We start from the raw sequence: 22171 nt of genomic DNA, 5'->3' as shown, positions 1-22171 counted from the left end.
TGATTGTTCAATATTCAATGCAAAACTTGTTTGGGTCCCTATTAAAAGGTTCATTTGTTCAACCTTGGCCCGCGAGTTTGTTCAGTTTTAAATTTTGGCCCACTCTGTATTTGAGTTGGACACCCATGCTATACATCATGCACTTTGACTCCTCCCCCTTGGGACTGCGGATGAAAATGAGCTACGAAGCTACAGTCTGGTTCAAGCATCTCTGCTTCATGCATAATGTAATTCTACATTGTACTGATGGATAAATAAATGAAAAGAAATGAAGCTAGTTTGGATGGGTCCGCTCTCGGTGCTGCTGGAGTGATCGTCGAGTGCCGAGGCGCGACAAGTCCTGACATCACACGCAACCCAAGTACGGTTACATGGCGCCGTTGGATTCTTGGATGGAACTGCCGCGTAGCGTATCAAATGAATGCTAACAAGCAGATGCTAAGGTAAAAATGCCCTTCTGTATTCCAGAAGTACCCATAAGACGCCACTGGGGGACAGTATCGCTCTGCACATGCCTTCATGTTACATCCGTGTGTCTGCCAGGCACCCTCCATATGAGTGAGTGGTTTTACTTTTGTCGTACAGGCTTAGCTTCTTTTTACACTTGTATGACATAGCCTGTAAAGTAATACAGGTTTGATGATGCTGATGACGTTTAAAACGGATTTATTATTGGTTCCATTGTATCCATCCTGTCCTCAGTCTCCTCTTGGATGACATTTGAGGACACAGAAAAAGATAGCTTGCGCTGTTGTTGCCGTATTGTACTCCTCAGTCTCCATTTTGCTGCATCCATCCCATTTTCTTGCGGACCTCAGTCTGCTCTTGGATAAAATGTGGACCTCAGTCTGCTCTTGGATAAAATTGGAACATGCTATTACTTGCTACTCCGCCATACATCTTTAGAATGCAATATTATACTTCAAAGTCTCCACATTTGTTGCAGTTTTTCTTGTGGCCCTCCGTCTCCGCTTTGACAACATTTGAGGGCACATGAAGTTAGCTTATACCTTATTATTGTTATATTATGTTCCACAGTCTCCTCTTGGACAAAATGTTATGATACATAAAGTTTGCTTACTCTGTTTCTACAATATTACAATCCTCAGTCTCCACTTTGCTGCACGTCGCCCGTTTTCCTTTTTCCCTAAGTCTACTCCTGGACAAAATTTGAGGTCATATAACATTAGGTTACTCTGTCTCCACTTTGCTGCAGTTTACATGTTGCCCTCAGTCTCTTCTTGGACACAATTTGAGGACACATGACATTAGCTTACCGTGTTGTTGCCAAATTGTACTCCACAATTCAGGGGTGGCATGGCGTAGTGGGTAGAGCGGCCGTGCCAGAAACCTGAGGGTTGCAGCTACTATGGACATCAAAGTAGCTGCCGTTGTGTCCTTGGGCAGGACACTTCACCCTTTGCCCCCGGTGCTGCTCACACTGGTGAATGAATGATGAATGAATGATGGGTGGTGGTCGGAGGGGCCGTAGGCGCAAACTGGCAGCCACGCTTCCGTCAGTCTACCCCAGGGCAGCTGTGGCTACAGATGTAGCTTACCACCACCAGGTGTGAAAGAATGATGGGTTCCCACTTCTCTGTGAGCGCGTTGAGTATATAACAATAGAAAAGCGCGATATAAATCTAATCCATTATTATTATTATTATTATTATTATCTCCACTTTGCTGCGGTTTTCTTGTTACCCTCAGTCTCCTGTTGGATAAAATGGGACGACGCACATTATTGGTAGCTTCACAGCTGCTTACAGGACACAATGTTCCTGTGCCTAAGCCGTGGACGCTGCAGTATTTTACTTCTCAGTCTCCGCTTTGCCGTAGCCCTACTGTTTTCTTGAGACCCTCAGTGTCCTCTGGGTTAAAAAAAATTACAACGCATGGCAACATCCACTTATCCTCTTTCTGTGTCTTAGCTTTGGTCCTCAGTCGCCACTTTGCTGCAGCTCTACCGTTTTGTTTTGTTTTTGCCCTCAGTCTCCTCCAGGACACATATTAGCTTACCTTGTTCTTGCCAAATTATACTTCACTGTCTTCACTTTACTACAATTCTCCTGTTTTCTTTTTGCCCTCAGTCTTCTCCAGGACACATAACTTTAGCTTACCCTGTTCTTGCCATATTATACTCTACTGTCTCTATTTTTCCACAAATCTCCTGTTTTCTTGTTGCCCTCAATCTTCTCCAGGACACATAATGTTAGCTTACCCTGTTCTTGCCATATTATACCTCAGTTTCCACTTTTCTACAACTCTCCTGTTTTGTTTTTGCCCCCAGTCTCCTCCAGGACACATAACATTAACTTACCCAGTTCTTGCCATATTAAACCTCACTGTATACACTGTTCTACAATTCTCCTGTTTTCTTTTTGCCCTCAGTCTCCTTCAAGACATATAACATTAGCTTACCCAGTTCTTGCCATATTATACCTCACTGTATACACTGTTCTACAATTCTTCTGTTTTCGTTTTGTCCTCAGTCTCCTCCTGGACACATACCATTAGCTTACCCTGTTTTGCCATATTAGACCTCACTGTCTCCACTTTTCTACAGTTCTCCTGTTTTCTTTTTGCCCCCAGTCTCCTCCAGGACACATAACATTAGCTTACCCAGTTCTTGCCATATTAAACCTCACTGTATACACTGTTCTACAATTCTCCTGTTTTCTTTTTGCCCTCAGTCTCCTTCAAGACATATAACATTAGCTTACCCAGTTCTTGCCATATTAAACCTCACTGTATACACTGTTCTACAATTCTTCTGTTTTCGTTTTGTCTTCAGTCTCCTCCTGGACACATACCATTAGCTTACCCTGTTTTTGCCATATTAGACCTCACTGTCTCCACTTTTCTACAGTTCTCCTGTTTTCTTTTTGCCCCCAGTCTCTTCCAGGACACATACCATTAACTTACCCTGTTCTTGCCATATTAGACCTCACTGTCTCCACTTTTCTACAATTCTCCTGTTTTCTTTTTGCCCTCAGTCTCCTCCAGGACACATAACATTAGCTTACCTTGTTATTGCCATACTAAACCTCACTGTCTCCACTTTTCTATAATCCTCCTGTTTTCTTTTTGCCCTCAGTCTTCTCCAGGATGAATAGCGTTAGCTTATCCTGTTCTTGCCATATTATACCTCAGTTTCCACTTTTCTACAACTCTCCTGTTTTCTTTTTGCCCTCAGTCTCCTCCAGGACACATAACGTTAGCTTACTGTGTTCTTACCATATTATACTTCACTGTCTCCACTTTTCTACAATTCTCCTGTTTTTTTACTGCCCTCATTCTCCTGTTGGATAAAAATCCTTCCCTGCTGTTGTTTCAAGCCGAGAGGCGCAATTGTGTTATCATTATCTGACAAATGAGGGAAATAGGGCACAGTTGCGCACGTAAACATGTTTGACACTGCCGGCCACACACAATAAATCAATGAGCAAATGAACTGAGCGGCGATGAGCGATACAGTCGCGGTTCTATTGATGTTGCAAAACCGCCGACACCACCCAGGCGCTCATTCTGCCCGTATCGAACCCTCTTTCAGGCCGGGGCGCTGACATGGTAATAAAAGGCCGACACAAACCGACAGCCCGGGGCAATAAGAAGAAAGCGAGTCCTTCTAAGTGGTCTTTGCATGAAAGGACAGTGGGAAAGCTTCTCTAATGACGAGGAATTACTCAATGACTCCAAGCGGTAGGGAATGAACGGATGGATGCACGGATGGATGGATGCATGTGTTTTTACTGTTTGTTTTCCAAATGTGTCACTGGAGCTGAGGCCTCCAAACAAGCCGGCGGATGTGTTGACATGTATATATCGTGTTTGACACCGCACAGATTTAGAAGTAAGTCTTCTTAAAACGCCGCTGCACTCTCACCCCAGCGAGGAGCTGACAGTGCATTTGATGCCTTCTTTTCTTGACTTTTTAATAATCACGAAGAAGAGAGAGGAATTAAAGGTTAGGCACATTCAAAACATCAAAACTTAAAAGTGAGGTGCTGCGTGTGCGTGTGCGCGCGTGCGCAAACGTCTCAAGGCATTATGAGGAGCTGCAAAGACGCTGAGCTGGCACTGCTGTCTGCAGGGTGCACACGGCACACACTGACATCTGGCGGTCAGATGGGGCACTGCATGTGTAGCTTGCAATGCAATGGCAGCATATTATAGGTAGAAAATATGAGAACAAAACGACTAAAATCGACAAATTGTCCGTAGATTGTATGTACAATCAGAATTTTACCGAACACTTCAAATACGTGCATTCATCAAAGAAACAATGGTAAAATTATTTAACAAAATAATGATGGGTTTTTTTGACACACTACATAATGTTTGAAAACAATCAGTAATTAAACTAATCTGTTAAAAAACATAGTTTTTCTCGGTATCTTAAAACAAATATTCAAATAAATGATGGGAATGGAATTTATCTCTTGTAGGGTCAAAGTGTGGCCACCATAAGCCTTTATCAGCTGTCGTGGCGATGTTTTATGTCACATTTGAACATTTATGGTATTTAGTCAACACAAGCATGTGTCCAGAATTTAAATAGCAATAATAATAATGATGATGATAATTAACAAGAATATAATAATAATAATAATAATAATAATAATAATAATAATAATAATAATTATTATTATTATAATAATAAACAAGAATACCATAATGATAATAATAATAATAATAATGATAATAATTAACAAGAACATCATCTGTGTTGGCTCTGCGATGAGGTGGCGACTTGTCCAGGTTGTACCCCGCCTACCGCCCGAATGCAGCTGAGATAGGCTCCAGCGACCCCAAAAGGGGTCGCTGGAGCCTAGGAAATGGATGGATGGATCATCATAATAATAATAATATTCATATTTACGATAATAATAATAATTACGATCATAATTAACAATAACATCATCATAATAATTATTATTTTAATGATAATAATAATAATAATTACAACAATAATTAACAACATTATTATAACAGTAACAATAATAATAATGATAATAATAATAATAATAAAAATATTAATGATAATAATTAACAACAACATCATCATGATAATAATAATAATGATGATTATTATAATTACGATAGTCATTAACAAGAACCTTATCATAATAATAATAATAACAATAATAATAACAATAATAAGAATGGTAATAATTACTAATAACATCATAATAATAACAACAATAATAATAATGATGATGATGATAATAATGAACAAGAATATCATAATAATAATAACAATAATAATGATATAAGAAAAATTATAATATTTAACTAGAACATCATTATAATAATAACAATAATAACAATGATAATAATAATAATGATGATGTAAATAATGAACAATAATTACAATGATGATAACTATGATGATAATTAACAAGAGCATCATATTAATAACAATAATAATAATGATATCAATAATACAAATAATCAACAAGAATAACATAAGAATAATAATAACAATAATAATAATGATAATAATTACCAAGAATATCATAATAATAATAATAAATGGAATTAATCTCTTGTAGGGTCAAAGTGTGACCACCATAAGCCTTTATTAGTTGAAGTGTCAATGTTTTATGTCACATTTGAACATTTATGGTCATTAGTCAACCCAAGTATGTGTCTAGAGTGTAAATAATAATATTGCTAATAATAATGCTAATAACAACAATAGAAATACTGAATACACTAATATTTTGATTACATTGCTGGGTTTACGAGCAGAGGAGCATGTTCGGCAGTGCACACACACAGAATACTTACAAGCAGACACAGTGTGTAGACAGAAAAGGGAGAACGGACGTATTTTGGCTTAAAAACTAATGACAAAGGTGAAGCTATAACACTGAAACGCCCTCAGGAAGAGGTGCTTTAAGACATGACTAGCTAGCTAGTGGTTAATGTCCATCCACAATCTGCAGTGTTTTAGCTACTTCTAAATCACTAATCTTTGTGTCCATGGCGACAAATAAAATATTTTTTTTACAAGTATCATTATCACTGCAGGACAAGGAATAGCTAAACATGCTTCACTACACACCGTAGCTCACCAGCGTCACAATGTAAACAAATGCCATGGGTGGATCTACACCTGTCATCCACTGTATTGATACCAAGTACAGGAGCGTATCTACTCAATAGAAAATCTTTTTTCCGTTTTAAAATTCCTATTATGTATAGAAACTCAAGAAATATGGGGGCGGTATAGCTCGGTTGGTAGAGTGGCTGTGCCAGCAACTTGAGGGTTCCAGGTTCGATCCCCGCTTCCGCCATCCTAGTCCCTGCTGCTGTGTCCTTGGGCAAGACACTTTACCCACCTGCTCCCTTGGCCACCCACACTGGTTTAAATGTAACTTAGATATTGGGTTTCACTATGTAAAAGCGCTTTTAGTCACTAGAGAATAGCGCTATATAAATATAATTCACTTCACAATATGTTACTGCATATGTCAGCAGACTAATTAGGAGGCTTTGTTTGCTTACTCACTACTAAAAGACAAGTTGTCTTGTATGTTCACTATTTTATTTAAGGACAACATTTCAATAATAAACATACTCAGTGACCTAGTGGTTAGAATGTCCGCCCTGAGATCGGTAGGTTGTGAGTTCAAACCCTGGCCGAGTCATACCAAAGACTATAAAAATGGGACTCATTCCTTTCCTGCTTGGCACTCAGCATCAAGGGTTGGAATTGGGGGTTAAATCGACAAAAATGATTCCCGGGCGGGGCACCGCTGCTGCTCACTGCTCTCCCGTCCAAAGGCAAAACCCAGTAACTCAATTTTGGTCAAAACTGAGCTGATAATAATTTGGGAGTTCCTAGGTGATATGCTTTACATTAGTGTATGCCATATTGTAATTTGTTCCGTAAGTAAGCTGTTACGCGCATGGCAGGACCTAGCAACTACCACATAACCGCGTAGATACAACAGAAAAACCTAGTATCTCAAGGGACCAATCGGAGCTTCTTTGTCAGTCGCCTTATTGTCTTTAATGAGACATTTGCACGAATGGGGGCCGACGGTCAACCTGATTATGTGATATTATGGCAGGAGGGGATATTTGGAAGATTGGCCCAGGACGTTGCAAGCACCTTCATTACATGTATTGTTCTTGATTCTTCCCCTTGTATACTCTTTTGGGCAGATAACTGTGGAGGTCAAAATAAAAACTGGACGCTGTACACGGCTCTTGCCCAATGTGCGAACGCAGAATGGGGCCCACCCGAGATTGTGATAAAATATCTGGAGAAAGGGCACACGTTCATGAGAGCAGATTCAATCCATGGCTCAATCGGCAAGAAAATGAGAGCTCAAGAAAACATCTATACGTTTGATGACTTTGTAGATCTTTGTAAGACAGCATCAAGACAGATTGGTTTTCCTTTGTTTTCTCAAAATCAACTAGAAGTGAGTTACTAGGTTTTGCCTTTGGACGGGAGTGCTCCCCTCACCTCCCAGGGGGTGATCAAGGGTGATGGGTCAAATGCAGAGAATAATTTCGCCACATCTAGTATGTGTGTGGAAATCATTGGTACTTTAACTTTAACTTTATTGTAACCTAAGATTTTTTGTTTAAATAAAGACTATAATGCCATTTTTTGAGGTGCCCTTTTTTTTGGAAAAGTAATTGAAAAGTACCAAAAAAAAGTCTCACAATACATTTTGGTAAAAAAATATATATATTCCAAGATGGCGGCGCCCGGACGGGCTGCGACATTGCGGAGCTCTTGCTAAATATGAAACATTTGGCAGAAATACCGGACAATTCTGCAAACTTTATGGCTGGCTCACATCGTGGTCACTCCGTGATCACGTACGACCGCCAGACACTTCTGGATGTGGACAGATCGGGCCGTTTTGGACTGATAGACGCGTGCTTGCTAGACCTGCTAACTAGCACGGGACTACTTCGGCGGCTTCATCCAGCGGCCTGTGAAGCAGGGGAGTATAGTAGCAGCGGGGGCCGTCTACGGAGCAGACGCCAGCGGTGTGATCGGAAACGCGGATGCCGAGCGGGGCTAAAAACAAAGCAGAAGGCTAATCCCCACAGAACACCACTTCCCTCCATCCTGAAGCCGGATTTAAATAGAAGATGCGAGACTACTGGTCTGGGTAAGGAGTCAGTTAAATTAGAACAAGTTTTCTCTGCTTTGATTGTTTCAGAGTTGGACATGTGTTCTGCTGAGGTGGCAAACTATGATGCGTTCAGTTTATCAAAGCAACAAACAAACAATCGGAAAATTCCAGTCGTATCAATTCCTAGATATGGTCGTAATTATACTAAATGCACTGGGCATAATAAACACAACATTATTAATATTGCTACTACGGATAATTTGATCAAAAATTCCCTAAAACAGCCCACTACCTATAATATAGTTTTTTTAAACATAAGATAATTGTCTCCCAAAACTTTGTTAGTTAATGATATCATCAGAGACAACAATCTTAACGTCATCGGTCTCAGCGAAACGTGGCTTAAACCAAATAACTTTTTTGCGCTAAATGAGGCATGTCCTCCTAACTTTACACATGCGCATATTGCCCATCCCCTTAAAAGGGGTGGGGGGGTCGCACAAATATACAACGAAAACTTTAACCTTAGTCCTAACATAAATAATAAATATAAATCGTTTGAGGTGCTTACTATGAGGTCTGTCACATCGCTGCCTCTACACCTGGCTGTTATCTACCGCCCCCCAGGGCCCTATTCGGACTTTATCAATGAATTCTCAGTTCGTTGCTGATCTAGTGACGCACGCCGATAATATAATCATAATGGGGGACTTTAATATCCATATGAATACCCCATCAGACCCACCGTGCGTAGCGCTCCAGACTATAATTGATAGCTGTGGTCTTACACAAATAATAAATGAACCCACGCATCGCAACGGTAATACGATAGTCTTAGTGCTTGTCAGGGGTATCACCGTTTCCAAAGGTAGGATACTCCCGTATACTAAAGTATTGTCCGATCGTTACCTTATAAAATTCAAGGTTCAGACGCATGTTCGGCAAACTAATAATAATAACTGCTATAGCAGCCGCAACATTAATACGGCCATAACGATAAGTCTTGCTGACCTACTGCCCTCGGTAATGGCACCATTTCCAAAGTATGTGGGCTCTATTGATAACCTCTCTAACAACTTTAACGACGCCCTGCGCGAAACCATTGATAACATAGCACCGCTAAAGTTAAAAAAGGCTCCAAAAAAGCGTAGCCCGTGCTTTACAGAAGAAACTAGAGCTCAGAAATTATTATGTAGAAAGCTGGAACGCAAATGGCGCAGGACTAAACTTGAGGTGCACCATCAAGCATGGAGTGATAGTTTAATAACTTATAAACGCATGCTTACCTTAGCTAAAGCTAAATATTACTCAAATCTCATCCACCGTAATAAAAACGATCCTAAATTTTTGTTTTGTACGGTAGCATCGCTAACCCAACAAGGGACCCCTTCCAGTAGCTCCACCCACTCAGCTGATGACTTTATGCAATTCTTTAATAAGAAAATTGAAGTCATTAGAAAGGAGATTAAAGACAATGCGTCCCAGCTACAACGGGGTTCTATTAACACTGATACGATGGTATATACGGCGGATACTGCCCTCCAAAATAGTTTCTCTCGTTTTGAGGAAATAACATTAGAGGAATTGTTACAACATGTAGATGGAATAAAACAAACAACATGTTTACTTGACCCTCTTCCTGGGAAACTTATTAAGGAGCTCTTTGTATTATTAGGTCCATCAGTGCTAAATATTATAAACTTATCACTTTCCTCGGACACTGTTCCCCTAGCATTCAAAAAAGCGGTTATTCATCCTCTTCTTAAAAGACCTAACCTCGATCCTGACCTCATGGTAAACTTCCCTTTATTTCAAAAATCCTCGAAAAAATTGTTGCGGAGCAGTTAAATGAACACTTAGCGTCTAACAATCTATGTGAAACCTTTCAATACGGTTTCAGGGAAAATCACTCTAAGGAGACAGCCCTCGCAAAATTGACTAATGATCTATTGTTAACGATGGATTCTGATGCGTCATCTATGTTGCTGCTCCTCGATCTTAGCGCTGCTTTCGATACCGTCGATCATAATATTTTATTAGAACGTATCAAAACACGAATTGATATGTCAGACTTAGCCCTGCCTTGGTTTAACTCTTATCTTACTGATAGGATGCAGTGCATCTCCCATAACAATTTGATCTCGGACTACGTTAAGGTAACATGTGGAGTTCCCCAGGGTTCGGTCCTTGGCCCTGCACTCTTCAGCATCTACATGCTGCCGCTAGGTAACATCATACGCAAATACGGTGTTAGCTTTCACTGTTATGCTGATGACACCCAACTCTACATGCCCCTAAAGCTGACCAACACGCCGGATTGTAGTCAGCTAGAGGCGTGTCTTAATGAAATTAAACAATGGATGTCCGCTAACTTTTTGCAACTCAACGCCAAAAAAACGGTAATGCTGATTATCGGTCCTGCTAGACACCGACCTCTATTTAATAATACAACTCTAACATTTGACAACCAAACAATTAAACAAGGCGACACGGTAAAGAATCCGGGTATTATCTTCGACCCAACTCTCTCCTTTGAGGCACACATTAAAAGCGTTACTAAAACGGCCTTCTTTCATCTCCGTAATATCGCTAAAATTCGCTCCATTCTGTCCACTAAAGACGCTGAGATCATTATCCATGCCTTTGTTACGTCTCGCCTCGACTACTGTAACGTATTATTTTCGGGTCTCCCCATGTCTAGCATTAAAAGATTACAGTTGGTACAAAATGTGGCTGCTAGACTTTTGACAAGAACAAGAAAGTTTGATCACATTACGCCTGTACTGGCTCACCTGCACTGGCTTCCTGTGCACTTAAGATGTGACTTTAAGGTTTTACTACTTACGTATAAAATACTACACGGTCTAGCTCCATCCTATCTTGCCGATTGTATTGTACCATATGTCCCGGCAAGAAATCTGCGTTCAAAGGACTCCGGCTTATTAGTGATTCCCAAAGCCCAAAAAAAGTCCGCGGGCTATAGAGCGTTTTCCGTTCGGGCTCCAGTACTCTGGAATGCCCTCCCGGTAACAGTTCGAGATGCCACCTCAGTAGAAGCATTTAAGTCTCACCTTAAAACTCATTTGTATACTCTAGCCTTTAAATAAACTCCCTTTTTAGACCAGTTGATCTGCCGTTTCTTTTCTTTTTCTCCTATGTCCCACTCTCCCTTGTGGAGGGGGTCCGGTCCGATCCGGTGGCCATGTACTGCTCGCCTGTGTATCGGCTGGGGACATCTCTGCGCTGCTGATCCGCCTCCGCTTGGGATGTTTTCCTGCTGGCTCCGCTGTGAACGGGACTCTCGCTGCTGTGTTGGATCCATTATGGATTTAACTTTCACAGTATCATGTTAGACCCGCTCGACATCCATTGCTTTCGTCCTCTCCAAGGTTCTCATAGTCATCATTGTCACCGACGTCCCACACTGGGTGTGAGTTTTCCTTGCCCTTATGTGGGCCTACCGAGGATGTCGTAGTGGTTTGTGTTGTGGTTTGTGCAGCCCTTTGAGACACTAGTGATTTAGGGCTACAGTATATAAGTAAACATTGATTGATCGGTTGATATATATTGTTATCATGACAAACTCAGTACATCACAAAGTCCCATGAAAATGGGTTGAATATTATTTTATTTATTTTTTTGGCGTAACCATAACACAATTAACTTCTTGTGCCACCTAGTGCGTTACTCCGAGACACAACAAACGATACACACAAGATTGCATGGAAACAGTGCAATATTGTGACTATGCAGCGTTTCCGGGGACATGAATCCGGACCTGCTGCTCCATATTAATAAACATCACAATGCAGTCCATGTCAGCAAAATCACACGAGGGAGAAACAACACCTCTTACAAAGTTTATCCTTTCAGTCTCCGCGCATTAGCGGCCGCATGCTAAAGGTCACGGCCCACGCGTGCCCTCGTGCTCCGCCCATCACACCGTCCTTTCGATTGCTTTTCATTGATCGTGTCCCATCAGGTGCTGGGCGCTCATCTTGATACGTCACTGCAGCTTTAAATCTGAAGCAGCGTCCTTATTATTTAGAAAAAAAAGCACTGAGAAGGGTAGGATAAAACAGCACCCCACTCAAAGCGCTTTTACATAGTGAAACCCAATATCTAAGTTACATTTAAACCAGTGTGGGTGGCACTGGGAGCCGGTGGGTAAAGTGTCTTACCCAAGGACACAACGGCAGTGACTAGGATGGCGGAAGCGGGAATCGAACCTGGAACCCTCATGTTGCTGGCACAGCCGCTCTATCAACCGAGCTATACCGCCCAATGCTGGCATGCAGAGTACAGTTTTTGGGGTTGAATAACAGCGCCCCCATGTGGTGTGTTTGTCGGAGATATGATGGCGGACTACACAGTGTGGCCGCATGTTTTGGGATCTTGTGCAGCCCTTTGAGACACTCGTCATTTAGGCCTATATAAATAAACTTTGATTGATTGATTAATGTTTTGACTCATGTTCACCCTCTTCCTGTGCAGCGATTCGAGAGTAGAAGAGTTAGCTTTGTGTCAAACTCGAGGCCTGGGGGTCAGATCTGGCCCGCCAACGCCAGGAAATAATCTGCATCAATAAAGTACTTACTAAATGTATTATTTATTTCCATTTTGACAGAAGGAAATACATTTAATGCATGCAATTGTATATATTTTGATTCAATAATATCTAATAATGTATCAAACACTATTATTATATGTTGGGGTTGTGTGGTATACCATTATTAGTATAGTACTGCGATACTAATGAATCATATTCGGTACTATACCGCCTCTTACAACGTCCCCCACCCTATGTGTCTTTTTTCGTGTGTTTTTTTCATTATAAACTCAACTGGACAATTGAGGACTTTGAATGTGACCCACATATGATCCTGTAACGTCTTGGTATCGGATCGATACCTAAATTTCTGGTATCATCCAAAACTAATGCAAAGTATCAAACAACAGAAGAATAAGTGATTATTACATTTTAACAGAAGTGTAGATAGAACATGTTAAAAGAGAAAACAAGCAGATATTAACAGTAAATAAACAAGGAGATTAATAATCCATTTTTACAGTTTGTCCCTCAAAATGTTGACAAAATAATACAAACCCCGTTTTCATATGAGTTGAAATTGTGTTAGATGTAAATATGAACGGAATACAATGATTTGCAAATCATTTTCAACCCATATTCAATTGAATGCACTACAAAGACAACATATTTGATGTTCAAACTGATAAACACTTTTTTTTTTTGCAAATAATCATTAACTTTAGAATTTGATGCCAGCAACACGTGACATAGAAGTTGGGAAAGGTGGAAATAAATACTGATAAAGTTGAGGAATGCTCATCAAACACTTATTTGGAACATCCCATAGGTGTGCAGGCTAATTGGGAACAGGTGGGTGCCATGATTGGGTATAAAAGCAGCTTCCATGCTAAGTCATTAACAAACAAGGAATGGGGCAAGGATCACCACTTTGTAAGCAAATTGTCGAACAGTTTTAGAACACCATTTCTCATCGAGCTATTGCAAGGAATTTAGGGATTTTACCATCTACGGTCTGTAAAATAATCAAAAGGTTCAGAGAATCTGGAGAAATCACTGCACATAATCGACAATATTACAGCCCTTTGGTCCCTAAGGCGGTACTGCATCAAAAACCGACATACGTGTGTAAAGGACATCACCACATGGGCTCAGGGACACTTCATAAAACCACTGTCACTACTGTTGGTCGCTACATCTGTAAGTGCAAGTTAAAACTCTACTATGCAAAGCCAAACACATTTATCAACAACACCCAGAAACGCCGCCGGCTTCGCTGGGCCCGAGCTCATCTAAGATGGACTGATGCAAAGTGGAAAAGTGTTCTGTGGTCTGACGAGTCCAAATTTCAAATTATATTTGGAAACTGTGGACGTGGTGTCCTTCGGAACAGAGAGGAAAATAACCAACCAGAATTTTACCGTAAAAAAAGATGGTAGACTTTTTCCATTTACAGCAATATCCTGTAAAGACGAGAAAAAACGATTGGCTCCACGGTAAAATTCTGTCAGTGTCAAGATTTTTTTTTTTTTATGGAGTACGTAAAACATAAATATTGTTGTGCAATAATATTATGAGCGGGATCTTACTCTCCGTTACAAGCGGCCCTCTGAGGGCAGCCATAACTGCAATGTGGCCCTCGGTTAAAAAGAGTTTGATATCCATGTCTTACATAAACAAATTCACTTGTGTAATTTCATATTTATTCCAAAATGTTCCCCTAACAGACAATGACTTTTGACGTAAATATTTGACTTTTTTTTTGTACAATTGTAATTGTTTGCTGTCTTTCGCTAGTTGCTAGGCAGAATTTGTGGGTCAAAATAATTTTTTGCCCTATGGGCAAATAAGGTAGTTGAGAAAGTTCAGATTTTTTGAAATAATTTAGAAATACTTTAAAAAAGAGCACAATAAAGATTTGTTTGTATTTATTTTATTTTGATGTATCTATTAGTTATTAACTTTACAATAAAAATGTTTAATTTCATTTAATTAATATAAAGTACAAGACACTGCCCTTATTTTTATTAAATATAATTTATTTGAAAATTTCCAATTGGAACATCAACACTCAAACAACAATATTCAATTTACCATGAATTGATTAATGTGGACCCCGACTTAAACAAGTTGTAAAACTTGTACGGGTAATACCATTTAGTGGTCAATTGTACGGAATATGTACTGAACTGTGCAATCTACAAAAAAAAAATTCAATTAAATTGAAATGGTGGTAATATAAATGTCAGAGTTTGTTGTTGACAAACCCCAAGATGCATAGATGGAGGGAGGCATTTTGCAGGAAAATATGATTTAATTAAACACTCAGACAAAACAAACAAAGGGTTCAAACAAAAAGCGCGCACGTGGGTGGATAACAAACAAAAGGCCTAGCGTGGAAGCTAACAGGTATCTAGGAGGAAACAGAAGTCGTACTTGTAAAATGAAAGAACAAACTGGAAGCAGGGAACAAAAAACAGTAAGCTACAAATATCAACCGAATTTAGCTTACCGCTACGCCGCAAAGACACGACAAGGTACGACACGACGGGAGCGATAACACATCACAAGAGCAACAAGAAGTGACATCGACAAATCAATAATACACCAGTGACTGGACGGGAAAACAGGTCTAAATAGGAGCGGACTGATTGACACCAGGTGTGGCCTCGCGCTCAGGGAGAAAGACAGGAAGCCAACAAAATAAGAGCGCTGACAGTAAACACTACACACACAAACAAAGACAAATGCAGAGGAAAAAACTAAAACATAGTCAAACTGTCAGAGGCAAGCCTGACAATAAAGGCTTAAAAAACATCACATCAAAAAACTACAGCAAAAGACAAAACATATTTCAAGAAGACCAATAGCAATAATTAAAATAATTCAAAGACATGGATGATATAATTAATTAAAAAGATGTAAAAACAGAAAACAAAACCAAAAACTTTATGTTAAAGAATTGCATTTTTAAAAAAAAGTTTTTTTACGACTCGTGTGAATGTTTACGATACAAAATTTGGGGGATTACACACTTTTCTGCGTGCGCGGAGGGAGGTTTTAACATCTTAGTTTTTATAATGATGAACATTTCACGCGATCAGTCAAAGAATTTCCTTCCAAAACTAAAATTTTGCAAACCTTGTCTGTGGGTAATGGTAAAGGATGCTGATATCGGTAGGTTGTGAGTTCAATCCCCGGCCGAGTCATACCATGGGGGTTGGAATTGAGGGTTAAATCACCTAAAATGATTTAACCCTGCTGCCCACTGCTCCCCTCACCTCCCAGGGGGTGATCAAGGGTGATGGGTCGAATGCAGAGAATAATTTCGCCACACCTAGTGTGTGTGTGTGTGTGTGTGTGTGTGTGTGTGTGTGTGTGTGTGTGTGTGTGTGTGTGTGTGTGTGTGTGTGTGTGTGTGTGTGAGACAATCATTGGTACTTTAACTTTAAAGGCCTACTGAAATGAGATTTTCTTATTTAAACGGGGATAGCAGGTGCATTCTATCTGTCATACTTGATCATTTCCCGATATTGCCATATTTTTGCTGAAAGGATTTAGTAGAGAACATCCACGATAAAGTTCGCAACTGTCGGTGTTAAGAGAAAAGCCCTGCCTCTACCGGAAGTCGTAGACGACGTCACAAGTGTGGGGGCTCCTCACATATTCACATTGACTTTAATGGGAGCCTCTAACAAAAAATGCTATTCGAACCAAGAAAACGACAATTTCCCCATTAATTTGAGCGAGGATGAAAGATTCGTGTTTGAGGATATTGATAGCGACGGACTAGAAAAAAAAAAAAACGCGATTGCTTTGGGACAGATTCCGATGTTTTTAACCACATTTACTAGGATAATTCTGGGAAATCCCTTATCTTTCTATTGTGTTGCTAGTGTTTTAGTGAGTTTAATAGTACCTGATAGTCAGAGGGGTGTCTCCACGGGTGTCTTGACGCGCAGTGTCTCAGGGGAGTCGACGGCAGCTATGGACGGCCCAAGCTCAGCTTTTCTCTGGTAAGAAGCAACTTTTTAACCACAATTTTCTCACCGAAACCTGCTGGTTGACATTTGTTCTGGATTCATGTTCGCTTGACTGCGCTCTGATCCACAGTAAATTTTCACCTCCGGGAATTTTAAACAAGGAATCACCGTGTGTTTGTGTGACTAAAGGCTAAAGCTTCCCAACTCCATCTTTCTACTGTGACTTCTCCAATATTAATTGAACAAATTGCAAAAGATTCAGCAACACAGATCTCCAAAATACTGTGTAATTATGCCGTTAAAGCAGACGACTTTTAGCTGTGTGTGTGCGCAGCGCTCATACTTCCTAAAAACCTGTGACGTCCTGCGTACACGTCATCATTACACAACGTTTCCAAGACGAAACTCCCGGGAAATTTTAAATTGTAATTTAGTAAACTAAAGAAGCCGTATTGGCATGTGTTGCAATGTTAATATTTCATCATTGATATAAAAACTATCAGACTGCGTGGTGGGTAGTAGTGGGTTTCAGTAGGCCTTTAACTTAATTGTTGTTATGCCTTTAAAATTTCTCAGTGGCGCGCCCTGGAATTTTTTAAAAACCCTGAAAGCCTGTTTTACTTAGCAACTTGGGCAACGTAAGTACCCATGCCTTAAAAAATGCTCGTGCTGACAATGATACGTTTGTGTAAGTACAACAATGCACGTGCCAATAGATGGAATTATGTAAATGACAAATATTTGCCTCTTTTCAATATTCAAAATTTTACAAAATTTGTGAAAATTGGTTAAAGAAAATACATGAAGTATTAGTTGCTGGTGTAAAACCTCAAAATGGGCTCTGTGGCACCAACTGGAATTAAAAAAAAAAATTCAGTCCCCAAACCCTGTTTTACTTAGCAACATGAAATTTGGTGCATTTTTTTTTAAATCATAACCGCAGGCACAAAAAAGCCTCAAGAAGCCACGTCCAAAACTGCAGGGGTCGGCCAGAACGATGCACAAAATAAAAGAAAAAGAGCGAGACGCTACCTGTCAGACCAACTGAAGCGCTTGGTTTTAGTACTTTGATACACCAGGACTGACAATCGTCCCTTTCATGACGCCATCAGGCTTTAGCAGCTATACTCCCCACACTCATTTATACAGATAAGTCCTTGAATCTTCTTCTACGGGCACGTTTCTACGGCGACGATGCGCCGACTCGATCCCCGTGCATTATTCACGTCTCTTTCTAGAATAGCAGCAGACGTGCCGACACGCCCACCTGGAGCCAGTGTGATGTAAAAGTGAGTGATGAAATTCTAGAAGGCCAAATGAAAGAGATACCTGCCTGTGTGTGTGTGTGTGTGTGTGTGTGTGTGTGTGTGTGTGTGTGTGTGTGTGTGTGTGTGTGTGTGTGTGTGTGTGTGTGTGTGTGTGTGTGTGTGTTCAAAGGTGAGGCCTTGGGTGATGGAGAACAGGGTTCCCTAACCCTCCTATAAGTGCAGAGGAGGATAAAAGGCCGGCTCGAACGACCTTGGCATAATGAAGCCCTCGCTTATTTCCATCTTTTTCCTACTTTTCATGCCTCAAATGCATTGTTGCACTAAGCAGAAGAAGGCCGAATTGTCTGAACGACTATTAGCGCATTGACGCTATCGCGGGAACAGTCTCCATCTCGAGTGGAACGCCCCTGAAGTAGTACAATTTGGAGTTCAAGCACAAAATGATTGGCATACAAAAACTGCTAAAAAAGTCAAACAAAACCAATGTGATTTGCTTTTGCGTGTTTTTTTTTTTTTTTGCTGATTTTGTGTTTCCTGTAAAAATAAAAAAAAAGACAGCAGGTGATAGCAAAGAGAAAACGTGATGATAACCATAGAACCAGAAATAGATCTTATAACTATCAATGTAAAAGAAATCACTAAAATTATGACACACAAGTCAAACAAAACCAGTGTGTTTTGCTCTGTTTTTGGGTTGTTTGGTGTTTTCCGTAAAAGGCTATGAAAGAGATAGCAAAGAGAGGAAGTGTGATGATAACATAGAACCAGAAATAGAGCCTATATCAGCAACAGACATCCTTAGGATCATAAAATAGCCAAAAATATGTAAATGGTCCCTAGTGTGTGAATGTTGTCTATCTTTGTTGGCCCTGCGATGAGGTGGCGACTTGTCCAGGGTGTATACCGCCTTCTGCCCGAATGAAGCTGAGATAGGCTCCAGCGACCCCCTCTGACCCTGAACGGGACAAGCGGTAGAAAATGGATGGATGGATGCCACAAAAGTTAAACAAAACTAATATGTTTTGCTTTGTCTTTGTTGTTTGTGTGTTTTCTGTAAAAGGCTTCGAGTCACGCCAAAAAGGAAAATTGTGATGATAACCATAGAACCAGAAATAGAGCCTATATCCGCAACTGAGGTACCTATCAATCTGAAATAGACAAAAATATGCCATGAAAGTCAAACAAAAGCAATGCGTTTTGATTTAAATTTTATTTAGTTTTATGTTTTGCTCTTTGTTGTTTGTGTGTTTTCTGTAAAAGGCTACTAGTTATGGAAAAGAGGAAAAGTGTGACAAAAACCATAGAATGAGAAATAGAACCTATACTGCAACAGAAATCGGCAAAAATATGACATAAAAGTCAAACAAAACCAATGTGTTTTGTTCTGTCTTTTGTTTTTTGTGTTTCCCATAAAAAGCTATGAAAGTGATGGCAAAGAGTAAAAGTGTGATGATAAACATAGAACCAGAAATAGAGCCAATATCAGCAACAGACATCTCTATTATCATAAAATAGCTCACAAAAGTTAAACAAAACTAATATATTTTGCTTTTTCTTTGTTGTTTGTGTGTTTTCTGTAAAAGGCTACTAGTTATGACAATGAAGAAAATTTTGATGATAAACATAGAACCAGAAATAGAGCCTATATCCGTAACAGAGGTACTAAGCAATTTAAAATAGCCAAAATATGCCATGAAAGTTAAAAAAACAACAATGCGTTTTGTTTAATTTGTTTTTGTTTTCTATAAAATACTACTAGTTAAGGCAAAGAGGACAATTGTGATGAAAAATGTGATGATAACCATAGAACCAGAAATGGATCCTATCTGCAACAGAGGTACCTATCACCAACAAATAGCCAAAAATAAGCCATAAAAGTCGAACAAAACCAATGTGGTTCGATTTTTTTTCCCCACTTTTGTTGAAAATAAGCCATAAAAGTCAAACAAAACCAATGTGGTTTGATTTTTTTCCCCTACTTTTGTTGTGTTTTCCGTAAAAGTCTATTAGTTATGACAATGAGGAAAAGTGTGATGATAACCATAGAACCAGAAATAGAGCCTATATCTGCACCAGATGTACCTATCAATGTAAAATCGCCCAAAAATATCCCATGAAAGTGAAACAAAACCAATTAGTTTTGATTTAGATTTGTATTTTTATTTTGTGTGTTTTCTGTAATATACTACTAGTTGAGAAGGCAAGTGTGATGATAACCATAGAATGAGAAATGGAGCCTAAAGTATCTACTATCAATCTAAAGAAATCATCAACAATATACTGTAAAAGTAAAACTAAACCAATGTGTTTTAATGGGGTTTTTTCCGCTTTTGTTGTGTTCTCTGTAAAAGGCTACTAGTTATGACAAAGAGGACAAGTGTGATGATAACCATAGAACCAGAAATAGAGCCTATATCTGCAAAAGATGTACCTATCAATCCAAAATAGCCAAAAATATGCCATCAAAGTCAAACAAAACCAACTTGTTTTGTTTCAGATTTTTATTTTTTATTTTGTTTGTTTTCTGTAAAATACTACTAGTTATGACAAAGAGGAAATGTGTGATGATAACCATAGAACCAGAAATGGACCCTAACAGCAACAGATGCACCTATCATCATAAAATAGCCGAAAATATGCCACAAAAGTTAAACAAAACTAATGTGTTTTGCTTTGTCTTTGTTTTTTGTGTGTTTTCTGTAAAAGGCTACTAGTTATGCCAAAGAGGGAAAATGTGATAATAACCATAGAACCAGAAATGGATCCTATCTGCAACAGAGGTACCTATCACCAACAAATTGCCAAAACTATGCCGTAAAAGTCAAACAAAACCAATGGGTTTGATTTTTTTTCCACTTTTGTTGTGTTTTCCGTAAAAGGCTACTAGTTATGACAATGAAGAAAAGTGTGATGATAACCATAGAACCAAAAATAGAGACTATATCTGCAACAGAGGTACCTAGCAATCTAGAATAGCCAAAAATATGCAATGAAAGTCAAACAAAACCAATTTGTTTGGATTTAGATTTGTATTTTTATTTTGTGTGTTTTCTGTAATATACTATTAGTTACGGCAAAGAAGACAAGTGTGATGATAACTATAAAACGAAAAATAGAGCCTAAAGTGCAACAGAGGTGCCTATCAATCTAAATAAATCACCAAAAATATTCTGTAAAAGTAAAACTAAACCAATGTGCTTTAATGGGGTTTTTTTTTCGCTTTTGTTGTGTTCTCTGTAAAAGGCTACTAGTTATGACCAAGAGGAAATGTGTGATGATAACCATAGAACCAGAAATATAGCCTATATCTGCAACAGATGTACCTATCAATCTAAAATAGCCAACAATATGCCATGAAATTAAAACAAAACCAACTTGTTTTGATTCTGATTTTTATTTTTATTTTGTGTGTTTTCTGTAAAATACTACTAGTTATGACAAAGAGGAAATGTGTGATGATAACCATAGAACCAGAAATGGACCCTAACAACAACAGATGTACCTCCATCCATCCATTTTCTACCGCTTATTCCCTTTGGGGTCCCAGGGGGCGCTGGTGCCTATCTCAGCTACAATCGGGCAGAAGGCGGGGTACACCCTGGATGTGCCTATCATCATAAAATAGCCAAAAATATGCCACAAAACTTAAACAAAACTAATATGTTTGGTTTGTTTTTGTTTTTTGTGTCTTTTCTGTAAAAGATTACTAGTCATGCCAAAGAGGAAAAATGTGATGATAACCATAGAACCAGAAATGGATCATATCTGCAACAGAGGTACCTATCACCAACAAATTGCCAAAACTGTCGTAAAAGTCAAACAAAACCAATGCGTCATGATTTTTTTTCCACTTTTGTTGTGTTTTCCGTAAAAAGATACTAGTATGACGATAAAGAAAAGTGTGATGATAACCATAGAACCAGAAATAGAGCCTATATCTGCAACAGAGGTACCTATCAATCTAGTATAGCCAAAAATATACAATGAAAGTCAAACAAAACCAATTTGTTTTGATTTAGATTTGTATTTTTGTTTTGTTTGTTTTCTGTAAAATACTACTAGTTATGGCAAAAATGACAAGTGTGATGATAACCACAGAACGAGAAATGGAGCTTTTACTGCAACAGAGGTACAGTACCTATCAATCTAAAGAACTCACCAAAAATATGCCGTAAAAGTACAACTAAACCAATTAGTTTTTTATATATTTGTTTTCCGCTTTTGTTGTGTTGTCTGTAAAAGGCTTCTAGTTATGACAAAGAG

The 22171-nt window shown here is 39.2% G+C and overlaps 1 long non-coding RNA gene across 1 annotated transcript in view; it reads left to right on the top strand.

Annotated features, from left to right (window-relative positions):
• The window catches only part of LOC133537776 (uncharacterized), a 204603-nt gene that overhangs the window by 180305 nt on the left and 2127 nt on the right, over positions 1–22171 (top strand). The gene's annotated exons all lie outside the window — the stretch shown is intronic.

This window comes from Nerophis ophidion, linkage group LG19, assembly GCF_033978795.1.
Source record: "Nerophis ophidion isolate RoL-2023_Sa linkage group LG19, RoL_Noph_v1.0, whole genome shotgun sequence".
NCBI lineage: Eukaryota > Metazoa > Chordata > Actinopteri > Syngnathiformes > Syngnathidae > Nerophis > Nerophis ophidion.
This window is presented reverse-complemented; position numbering and strand designations above follow the sequence as displayed.